Source organism: Balaenoptera acutorostrata, chromosome 18 (assembly GCF_949987535.1).
Source record: "Balaenoptera acutorostrata chromosome 18, mBalAcu1.1, whole genome shotgun sequence".
Lineage (NCBI taxonomy): Eukaryota > Metazoa > Chordata > Mammalia > Artiodactyla > Balaenopteridae > Balaenoptera > Balaenoptera acutorostrata.
The window spans coordinates 80,679,398-80,691,944 of NC_080081.1; the positions used below are offsets into that span (position 1 = coordinate 80,679,398).

Genomic DNA, 12,547 nt, shown 5'->3' on the forward strand with positions numbered 1-12,547 from the left:
AACTCTAAAGGGCCACCAATTTTCTCCTAACACACTGACAAAAATCAAAAGGTTTAACTGTGTACTCTCATAGTGTAAATCAGTGTAAACTGGTACAACTTCTACTGACAGCAACTCAAAAAAATATTTCTTTGACCAAGCAATCCCACTTCTAGACATTCTTCCTACAGATATATCATCTCATGTTTTAAAGAACAAAATGTAGAAGGACATTCATTGTAAAGTTAAAAGACTGAAACACCCTAAATGTCTCTCAATAGACAACTGATAAAATGAATGACAATAAAGACAAACAGTGAAATATTAGGCAGCCTTGGAAACAACCGAGGCAGCTCTCAACATACTTCCACACTAACACGGAACCACCTCTCCCATAAAATAAATGCAAGCAAGGCACCTAACAATGGATGAACACACGCACCGTGAGCACGCAGCACACACATGCACAGAATAACTCCAGATAAACGGCCAAGAAAACGACAACAGTGGTTTGCTTCTAAGGAATAGAACCATGTGGATGGAGCGGGGGGAGTCTTCCTTTTTTTTTTTTACCTTTTTTACCTTTCTACCCTTTTTACCTTTTAAATTTGGTACCATATGTATCTATTCTGGTATTTAGTTAGGATTTCATTGAATTTAGAGATATTTGAAGACAAAAGTATTATTATTTTTACATTATTGAAGTCTTCCCATCCAGATATATGTAAATCTGTCCATTCTGGTTTTCTCGTATGTCCTACTGTATTATTTTACAATTTCCTTCATAAAAGTCTTGCATATTCATTATAATTGTTCCTATTTCTTGCAATAGTGAAATGGATTTTTCCCATTACATTATAAAATGTTTACATAGCAAAGAAGCACCATAAATAAGGTATAAAAATATACAAAATATATATATTATATGTTATATATAATATATAATGTGTATATATAATATACTTGCAATCGATATAACAAGAACTGATATCCATACTTTAGAAAGAACATAAATTAAATTGACAAAACTTTAACTATTTGAGAACATCCAGTGTTGTCAAGAATGTGGAGAAACTAGTAGAAAGGGTAGTCAGTACTGTGGTCCAGTGGAAGGCAATTAGGCAGTACCTATAAAAACATGTAATACGCACATACTGACTCAGTAATTCCTATTCTCCAGAATCTCCCCCAGAGAAAACACACATGAACCCAAAGAAACTACTACACGTATATTTCATGCAGCATTTTATATATAACAAAAAATTCCAAATAGACTAAATGTCTACCAAGAGAATAGCTAAACTGTTAAATCCATGTCATGAAGTGTATCACACAACAGTTTAGAAAAACCTTTACGTACTAACTCAGAAAAATGTCTAAGACATACCACTAAGTGAAAAAGCAAGTTGCAGAAAGATACATATACATGTTTTTAAAATGCACGTATAAATTTACTTTATTACTCTTACAGGTACATGTTAGTATATGCACAAAAAGGATTTATAGTAATACACACTAAACTGATGCTACCACTAACCTCTGGGGAGTGAGCAAAGGGCACAGGGGTCAATGATAGATGAACACAGATTATGACCTCATGCTGCTTACCATCTAGCCATGAAATCATTTTATAACATATCTTTATCAGAGATCCACAACAATGCTACTCTGGCTTTAGAAGCTGACAGGAATCATTTAATTAACATACTAAAAATCCATTCAAGGGCTATGACAGCGTCTAAACAAAAATCCCTTTTGATCTAGTAAATTAATTAATTAATTAATTGATTCAGGTTAGCTCTAGGGCACAGAATTTCTGGGGTAAGGAATAATCTCTTCTTTCCCATAGGACCAAACTTTAACTGCAATGTACTTTCAAGTAATTTTAACTTTCTTTGGGGATCTCATCCACTCCCATGATTTTAAATAATACCTCAATGTCCCAGAGTCCTTAATTTATCTCAATCAAGATGTTTCAAAGCCCCAAACTGCCTACTCCCTACATCTAGTTATTCAAGCATGCTCTTTCACTCTTTATCTGCCCCTCCTCCAGTCTCGCCATTTGGGGATGTTATGCGTCTAGCTACTCATACCAAAAGTCTGGAGGCCTTTATTTCTTCTCCTTTCTTCACCTACAGCCATGTCACCCCCAATTCCTATCCTACTTCCAAAATAAATCTTGAAACTGTCCACTTTTAACCATCTCTTCTGACACTCCTCTAGCCCTAGAAATTCATCACCATTTTTCTGCTGGATTACTGACGTCACCTACTATATTCCCCAAACTATCTAAAGATCTTTTTAAAAATTAAATCAGACTACATCAATTGCTTCTTCCGTGGCTTTCCAGTCTACTTCCTATATAAGACTCCTGCCTGATCTGACCCCGCCTTCAGGGCAGGCTCAGTTTCAGCACCGCTCTTCCCACCTTGCTCATTAAGCTTCTGCTGAACTAATGCTACCACATTACCCTCTTTCATATAGAACTGAGATTTGTGACCTGCTCTAATACACTCATCAGTAGAATTCAAACATTAATCAGCTGAAGACTTTGGCAACATAAGGACAGGGAAGCAATTATCGAAAATGTTGACTGTTGATAACAATATATATGCAAAATTATTAGTATGATGAGCAGGAAAAAATCATCATGGGATTATGGGGGAACTTAAACTTTCTATGTCACATACTTCTTTATTATTTGATTGTAAGGGCACATTTTATCTTTATAACCAAAATATTAAGAACTGTCTTTTCTGATATGCATACAACTACTCATTTCTGTAGGTCACCGATTATGCTTCATTGCTTACAGTTATTCATTTACATGACTGTCTCCATAATCTGAACACTGAGAATCTACCTTAAAAAAATCACATATTATGCATTTCCTAATTGATTTCTTCTTTTTAAGGGTTTTAAAGCCCAGGCTTAGTTTATAAGTTTGTTATTTTGTTTCACATGCCAGCAAGAATCCCTGAAGATTTTGGAAAGTGAGTGATGTGATCAGACTGGGCTTTAGGGAAAATTAATCTGGCTGTAGACTGGAGAAAGAAACAGGATGAACGTGCCTTGTAAATATAACTCCCACTTTCTAACAAAATGGACTAAGGTCAAAGTACAAAACAAAACAGGAGAGGGCTAAGTACCTTAGGAAATAAGGATACATAAAGGTCTCTATATTTGAATCTAATGAGGGGACGTGAAGGAGATCATCAGAAGTATAAGATAATGTTAAGTTCAAAGTCCCAGAAGTCAACAGTTTCAAGGAATATAATAAATTTCAAATCTTACAGAGTTAAGACAAAAAAAAGAGGCACCTAAGATTTGAAAATTAAGTCACTAGTGACCTCAAAACAGCAGATTTGGTATAGTGTTGAGAGTGCAAATCAGTGAGCTTCTTTGGAAAAGTACAGGAAAAGGAAGTTTGGGAAAGGTGCAGAGATTCTGGAAGAGACAGCATGTTAGCACACTTAAAAGACTAATGAAGGAGCCGTCAGAGAGAGAAGGCTGTGAACAGGAACGTAATTCCTTCTATCACATGAGCATTCACTGAGTTTACCGTCCCAGTGGTGGCAACAAATTCATGATGTTTGCTCTATATAAATAGGGAAGAACTGTAGCTGCTGTTAACTGAGCACCTACTATTGGCCAATCACATACTCTGTATTATTTTTAACCCACCTCACAGCAATCTCAAGAAAGCAGACAGTACTATACTTACTTGTCCTATGAGTAAATTAAGGCTTAGAGGTTAAATGACTTACCAGAGACCACAAATTGGTAAATGGTGGAGCAAAAATGGTTTTTAACGGTTTCACTGAGGAATAATTTATATAAAATAAAATTTATTTTAAGTGAAATTTGATAATTTTCAGCAAATTTTTTCCATGATCTCACCAAATTCAAAAGTTTAATAAAATCTGGATACGCCTCATATAAATACAGCAAAATCAGACTTACAACATAGGATGCTTTTCCAGATACTGTGTGGTAATTTTTTTTTTTTTTTAATGCAAAAGAAAGTTAGGAAAGGCAAATGAACACTTAAGTCCAAGAGGAAGATAGGATGAAAACAGCTGGGCAAGGACATCAAGGATGGAAAACGTGATTATACAAATGAAGACAACAAGGAACAGTGGCAGTCAGGAGCTTGTGTCATGGAAGAAAAAGACCAACTTCAACACAAGCTTTGATGAGCAACTAAAACTGTTTGCAGATATAGAATGTAATGACTTCCTGGAAACAGGACTTCACAGTATTAAAACAGACATACAAAAATAAACATAGAAAGTGAGACAATATTCATAGTAATGAAAGTTGTAAAGCTAAAACAAGTTTAATTTTAAAGCGACAAATTTATATAACTAAAACAAGAGCAAATTTTTCATTACTTCAAAACAAACAAACAGGACTTCCCTGGTGGTGCAGTGGTTAAGAATCGCCTGCCAATGTAGGGGACACGGGTTCAATCCTGGTCCAGCGGAGGAACTAAGCCCGGGAGCCACAACTACTGAGCCCATGTGACACAACTACTGAAGCCCACACGCCTAGAGCCCGTGCTCTGCAGTGAAGAGTAGCCCCCACTCACCCCAACTATAGAAAATCTGCGTGCAGCAACGAGGACCCAGCGCAGCCAGAAATTAATTAATTAATTATTTTTTTTAAAAAATAATTTAGGGAAAAAAACAAACATACAAACATGAACATACAAGAATTCAGATACCACGTGAGGGCCAGAAATAATCAAAATAAACTAAAATAATTAAAATAAAACAAGCTTCAAAGAAAAAAATACCAATAGAAATCTAAAACAAAAAGACAAGATAAAAATTTCATTTAACCTAAATTTTTACTTCCACTCTAATATTTCTTTACTTCCACAGAACTGGAAACAAAATTCACTAATCTGATAATCATTGGGGTCACCCCAAATGAGCACTAGCACCAAAGAAACTGCTAGCCAACATTAACAGAACACATCTTTTATGACTACTTGATATATAATAGATGGTATACGATACACAATTTGTTGAATAAGTGATTTCCACAGTGCCCTGATTACCCTGAACTATTCTCAGTCTAGTCCAGCTCAATAGTCCAAGAAACACCACTCTTCCTAGGCAAAAGATATACCTCTTTGAAACGAATGATTATGAAACTGTTCCAGTATTACAAAGTTTCTTTAATGTTTTTAAGTTACAAAACCATAATTTCAGATTAAATTCTTACAATTAATAAAGGAATCTAGGCTACTACATAAAAAGTAACATATACATGGCATTGCTATAAAGTAAAACAACTGAATAATTTGTTTCATTGTATTAGTCATATTTTATAAACTTTCTTCTGTCTGAAACCTCTAACTGCGCATCACAATTTTACTTAAAATATTTACTTAAAAAGTATTTTTCTTTTTTTGGCCGTGCTGCGCAGCATGCGGGATCTTACCCCCATCAGGAATCATACCCACGACCCCTGCAGTTGAAGCACAGAGTCTTAACCACTAGACCGCCAGGGAAGTCCTAAGTATTTTTCTTATCCAATCAAAATGTATAGTTAGAAAAAAAAATGTTTATTGCAAGAACTATAACAGATCCTTCCCAAAAATTTTAATGAGGTTGCAACAATTAATCCTATTCCTAGAAAATTTATCTTAAATCACAATTTAATATCAGAATCACACTAAAATATTTAATAATTTAAGGATAAAATACTTTAAATTCACAAAAACAAATCTGACCTTCAAATTCACTAGGAACATAGAGAGAAAAATATCTAGAACCCTCTAGAGAAGAGAAATCTGACCCTTGGCAGCCTATTGATATTAAAGAGAATGGCTGAAATTCTCTAACAATAATTTGGTAACTCTTGAAGAAAGATAAAAACAAGATCACATTAATAACACAAATATGTGAAAGTTTGGTTGTTTTTTTTTTTAAGCCAGGACTATCAAATATTTATCCTAATATCCGAAGTTTACTCTTTTTTTTAAAGATTTATTTTTTTATTGATTAATTGATTGATTGATTGCTATGTTGGGTCTTCGTTTCTGTGCTAGGGCCCTCTCCAGTTGTGGCAAGCGGGGGCCACTCCTCATCACGGTGCGCGGGCCTCTCACCATCGCGGCCCCTCCCGCTGCGGAGCACAGCTCCAGACGCGCAGGCTCAGTAATTGTGGCTCACGGGCCCAGCCGCTCCGCGGCATGTGGGATCCTCCCAGACCAGGGCTCGAACCCGCGTCCCCCGCATTAGCAGGCAGACTCCCAACCACTGCGCCACCAGGGAAGCCCCGAAGTTTACTCTTAAATCGTTTCTTGATGTAGTAAACATTAACACTTATGGGACATTGATCAAATCAGTAAAAATAAAACCCCCAACAGTCATATCTTTCTTTCAAATTAAAGACCCCAAATTCTTCTTAAATTTTATTACTTGTAATTTTCAATGGACTGCTATGAAGTTAAAAATAAAATAGAACTAAGAACAAATCCCAAACTAGTCATGTGAGCAAGCATTTTAGCAAACCTCTCTACACATTTTAACTCTAGACTTTTCAATAGTTCACAAAAATTTATTCTGCAGTTACAAAGTGCTTCAAGTGTTGTGCAAAACTTGATCCAAAAAAATTAATACATTTTAAAATATGCAATAAAACAACAGATATGCTCAAATGTGTTGTAATCCAACTTTTAACACTTCAAGATGACCAACTTATCTTGTTACTAAGTGTTTAGTGCTGGCCTTCATAATTCTCTTCTCATTACTATTTTAATAACAGAAACCTAAAATTACAAAAGTGACTTGTTTAAAAAACAGATTACAGATATAAAAATTTGCAATTCCAACTATGTAAAACAATTTTCTTGCTGGTAAACAACCAAAATAAAAAATAAAAAACTACAGTTGTTACCCAGAGCCCCATAGTTCAAAATTTCTGATTTATCTAAAAGCAACTTTTCTCAGTGACAACTTTATGGTTCTTCCATATTGGAGTTGTCCATAAAAACTCTGAGATTTCATTAGCTTAAAAGTCCTGTTCAATTCTAAAATCCCAATTCTATGCTCTGACAGGAACAGAAATAAATTAACCAACTGAAATGAAAAAATGGAAAATGCATGGAATCAACACAATCTCTCTGTGTACTTGTTTCCTAACTTAAAATGCCCTACATAAAATACTGTTAGATAATCCAACCGGAGAAAGCACTTGGGTTTAAGCTCATCTTGCATTGCCTAAAAAAAACACATGCAAGTTGAATATGCCGAAGTCCTCTTATAGTAAGTGTTATTCAGTAAAATAATATATGTGTGAATAATATTGTTAATGGGGCAGACAGACATGAATGCCTAGAAAAAGATATAAAATTTCTAATTATACCACACCTTTTGACAACAAAGATAGAGCTCCGGCATTCATACACATTCTTTCCATCACAGTAATAACACAGCATCTGACTAAAGGTGAAGATTTCATTTTGTCTCAAATGCATTAAGTTTAGGCACTTTTGTACGTCAAACAAGGGCAACATACAATAAAACTTTTAAGGATATGAACACTGTTGTACAAAGATGGTATGTCAAGCTCCATATCCACACAAAAGTCTGAAACATTCATTGTCAGCATCTGTGTGACATCTGAGTGATTCAGAGATGTCCCACCACATGAGGTACAAAACACCAGCCCAGGGCTTCCCTGGTGGCGCAGTGGTTGAGAATCTGCCTGCCAATGCAGGGGACACGGGTTCGAGCCCTGGTCTGGGAAGATCCCACGTGCCGCGGAGCAGCTGGGCCCGTGAGCCACAATTACTGAGCCTGCGCGTCTGGAGCCTGTGCTCCACAACAAGAGAGGCCGCGATGGTGAGAGGCCCGCGCACCGCGATGAAGAGTGGCCCCCGCTTGCCACAACTGGAGAAAGCCCTCGCACAGAAACTTAGACCCAACACAGCCATAAATAAATAAATAAATACTTAAAAACAAAACAAAACAAAACTCCAGCCCATGAGATTATATAAGCAGAACATGGAAAAGCAGAGACCACTCTCTCTTTCCCTCAACTGTTTAAAAAGGACAATGGGAGGAATACATACTATTAAGGATGCATTAAAGAAAGGTACCATAAATATGTGAAGTATTTTTAAATGTCAAAATACTTTTAAGTACATCTAAAAGCACCTAACTCACATTAAGTGTGCAATAAATTTAAGTATAATAAAGAACTTTGATTTAATCAATGTCAATTTAAAATTGTCAGCTTATCTTCATCTTATTGTCTGGCACATTAAAGCACCATTAGTTGGTGTTTTTAAGTAAAAGAATTTTTAATTCCGAGCTAAATCATTAAGGAAAACAAGAACTACATCCCTTCAAAAACTGGGGGGGTCAGGGGGTAGCAGTTGAAAATCCATGTATAGGGAATTCCCTGGCGGTCCAGTAGTTAGGACTCCAAGCTTCCAGTGCAGGGGGCACAGGTTTGATCCCTCATGCACGAAAAGAGGAAGGAAGGAGGGAGGGAGGGAGGGAGGAAGGGAGGAAGGGAGGGAGGAAGGAAGGAAGGAAGGAAGGAAGGAAGGAAGGGAGAAGAAAATCCATGTATAACTTATAGATGGTCCTTCCTTTTACTGAGTTCCTCCATATCCACAGATCCAACTGCCTACAGATAGTGTAACACTATTGAAAAAAATCCGGGTGTAAGTGGACCAACAATTCAAACCCATGTAGTTCAAGGATCAACTGTATTAGAAAGAACCATGGTTTTCATTAGTATACATGTGTTGACATTATAGGAAAGTCCTGATTATACATTTTGTATGTCCTCATCTCCGAATGTTTACTTAACCAACCAATCGACCTTCCCCCATCAACATCACAAATAAGAACAAAGGAAAAAATTTTAGAAAGGTAAATCTTTTGTGAAAATATGGGGTGATAAAATAAGCAATGCCCATCTAGTTGAAAGATCTAATCCTTGATCCACTATAGCTGAATGATCTAATGCCTGAAAAGAGCTTTAAACTCATTACAGAAGTTAGAGTCATTAAAGTTACAGTATTTAGGAAACAATTATAGATACTAAATTGCACAGACACACTGAAAAAAGAGAATATATTATTTCTGATTCAAACAGACCCTGTTAGTTTTAAGGCAGTCAAATAATCTAATTGATAACTGTGGTACTACTATTTTTTTAAAAGGTACTCAGTAAGAGTCAAACATTTTGTATTTGTTTACCCACTGTTCTCCATGAAAACAATATACGCTGAGAAAATTGTAACCTTCAATTTTTTTTCAGTTTCAATTTCTAAATTTGTAAAACAAGCATATTATATACTTTAAAACAGGACAACACATGGACTTCCCTGGCAGTCCAGTGGTTAGGACTCCAAGCTGCCAATGCAGGGGGCGTGGGTTCAACCCCTGGTGGGGGAACTAAGATCCCACATTCCACCCCCCGCCCCTTCGTGGCCAAAAAATAAAACAAAATAAAATAAATAAAAAACTTAAAAATAAAATAGGACAACACAGTTGCTGAACTTAGGCCTGTAATCAAACTGGTTAAGTTCAAATCCTTGCTTTACCAAATACTACTACCTGGGTATCTGCCTATGCCTCTGTTTCCTCCTCTACGAATTAGGAATAAAAACACTAGGTTTGGACTTCCCCGGTGGCGCAGTGGTTGAGAATCTGCCTGCCAATGCAGGGGACACGGGTTCGAGCCCTGGTCTGGGAAGATCCCACATGCCACGGAGCAACTAGGCCCGTGAGCCACAATTACTGAGCCTGCGCGTCTGGAGCCTGTGCTCCGCAACAAGAGAGGCCACGATAGTGAGAGGCCCGCGCACCGCGATGAAGAGTGGCCCCCGCTTGCCGCAAAGAGAGAAAGCCCTCGCACAGAAACGAAGACCCAACACAGCCAAAAATAAATAAATAAATAAATAAATAAAAATTAAAAAAAAAAAACACTAGGTTTTCATGAGGATTAAATTACTTAATACATGTTAAAAATTAGTCTGGACATGTGTTGATAATTATAGACTGTAAATGATAGGTACAAAGAGGTTCAATATACTATTCTCACTCATAAATTTAAAAGTTCTCATAGTTAACTTTTTAAAAAAACTTAGCTTACTATTGTGCTGGCATACAATAAGGGCTCAATGCATGCTATTTTTATTACCCTGCAGGCTATTTGCCAAGAGTAAAGGAAATAATACATGAAAGTGCCCGGCACCTGCCTAAAGTAGTGTTCGTTTCATACAAGTTGCCATCCTCACATCATCCTTCACAATCAGTATGCAATCAGTATGTTCATCATAAATTATTTTTCGACCCATTTGGGACTTAATATTTAAGCACGAGCTACTATACTCATGACTCACCTCTGACAGAGATGTGCAAGTTACAATACCAACTGTCAGGAGGCTCCAGAGATACAATTTGTCTAGAATGCTAAAATTCACTGATATTTTGTAACTAATTTCAATTGACGGAAAATAACTCGTTATGTTTACCTTAGTGTCTCGCACATTCCAAGACTATCTTAAAACCAACAAATTGAAAGCAATAAACGATAACCCTCAGATAACACGTTCAAGAACAACTTGAAGACTAAGTTGAAGACTAAGCATCACAAAATATGGGGGACTAAGAGTAACCAGAGCAGCGGACTGGTCTCACCAGCACACTAGCTGGTAAACTAAGAGAACTGGAGGAGTGGACCTCATGCCCTTTCCTAAGCAAACACATCAAAGACATCTACCAACTCATGAACCCCAAGAGTCAAAATTTGTGTTTTACGTCGTACACACAGAGTGAAATCCGTCTTTCTGTTCCTCCAACCCCTTCAATCAATTCTCCATTGTAAAGGAAGAGAAAGTGTTAAAGATGGTTGCACACCGAGCATCAGAAGCGCAACAACTTCACTTCCCGCCCTGGAACTCTAGAGGGCGCCAGCAATATGCCCTCCTTCCCCCACCCCTCCTCCCGGGTAACGTGAGCAGCTGCAGGAGCCCGTCGTCTGGTTGCTGAGGTTGGTATTGCAGCAGGAGAGATGTCTGCAGCGGTGCAAACAGCAGCGCCCACTCCCAGCTGCCACACCAGCCATTACCCAGGCTGCGCCCCGGGGGCAGCTGCCACCCAGGGGAAAGCTCCTCCCCCTCAAAACAACGGAGACGCTCCGGCCCTACAACCTGACAAAGTCCTCAAGAGCCTCAAATGAGGGGCAAAAGACTCACAATGGGGGTGTTGTTTTCCTCACGTTCTGCCAGAGATGCACCAGGTAGAGATGAAGTCAACTCCTGGTCCTGGGTAAGAGGAAAAATGAAAAATGGATCAAGAACACCTAACCAGGTGGGAGAACCAAGCCCCTTCCACCAGGAGGAGACAGAGAAGGGAATAAGAGGTCAAGGAGGTTCGGACCTTCGATTATTGCTCCCCAGCCCGTGACCAACAACCCCCTCCTACGTAAAGTAGAGCGAAACGGCGTAAAATTTTTATTTGGGACCAAAACCCACGTGAAAGGCAAACCCTGGAGGGAGGAGGCGGAGGGCAGCAGGCCTGCTCCGGGAGGGGGAGGGGGAAGGGCGAGCGCAGCCTCGACGCCAGCGGGGAATCCTATCCCCCGAATCGGCCCACCCAGCGCCGTCCCCATCGCGCCCGCATCCGCTCAGGGGCGGGGGGCGGCTCGCGTCACCGCGGGGCGGAAACCCCCCGCATTTGCCCCGAGCTCCTGCCCCGGGCCCGAGACTTGCCCCCCCCGCAGTCGGCGACCGGCAGCGCTGCCTCCCCGTCCGCCATTAGAGACCCGGCCAAACAATACGTGCGGAGCCGAGCCGCGCGCGCGCCGGGGCCGGGGCGGCAGAGGAGGGGACCGGCGCGGGGGGCCCACGCCCTCGCCGCCAAACTTGGGGACCTCGCGCCGCCGCCGAGAGGGTGCGAGCGCGGCCCCGATCACCCACGGAGGCGCCCCTCCCCCACCCCGCCCCACCCCCACCCCCCCGCGACCCCCGCCGCCGGCCCCCGCCCCGGGCGGCCCCGAGCGACCCCCGCCGCCGGCGGCCGCCTCACCCGGCCCTCGCGGCCGCGCCCGCACTCCCGCAGCCCGCGGGCCGCCCGCCAAGGCGCCTGGGACATCAGCGGAGCCGCCGGCAGCCCGAGGCCCCGACGCGGTAGCGGCGACGGCGGCCGCGCCGCGGGGCGCTTGTCCCGGGTCGGTGGGAGGCTCCGGAGGCCGCCCTCACCCATCTCCGCCTCCCGGCGCCTCCGCCTCCGCCTCCGCCTCCGGAGGCTGCGCCGCTCCCGGCCACCCCCACTGTCGGCGGCCCTGGGCTGGAGACTCGGCGGGGACAAGCCTCACCCGGTTCTGGCTGCGGCTCCGCGGAACGAACCTCCCCGCCCCCGGCCCCCCCCCTTCGGCAACACGCGCAACTCCGCTCGGTCCAGTCCCGGCTTTAGCGCTGGTGAGGAGGCGGAGGCTGTGGCCGCGGCGGCGCGGCCCGGCCCGGCCAGCCCCGCCCCCCACGCCCTCACTGGCTGCTGGGGAGGGCGGGCCAGGGGCCTCGGGCACGCCC

At 41.3% G+C, this 12,547-nt stretch overlaps 1 protein-coding gene across 4 annotated transcripts in view; it reads right to left on the reverse strand.

Moving 5' to 3' along the window:
• Window positions 1–12,203, reverse strand: part of ZMYM2 (zinc finger MYM-type containing 2) — a 101,535-nt gene extending 89,332 nt beyond the window's left edge. For 3 of the 4 annotated variants that reach the window (XR_009005860.1, XM_057532536.1, XM_057532535.1), the window contains exons 1-2: window positions 12,045–12,203; window positions 11,213–11,281 (exon numbers count right to left, since the gene is read on the reverse strand). The gene's annotated coding sequence lies outside the window, so the exon portion shown is untranslated. The remainder of the gene's footprint in view (window positions 1–11,212; window positions 11,282–12,044) is intronic. The other variant, XM_057532537.1, reaches the window with a different exon arrangement.
• Window positions 12,204–12,547: the final 344 nt, after the last annotated feature.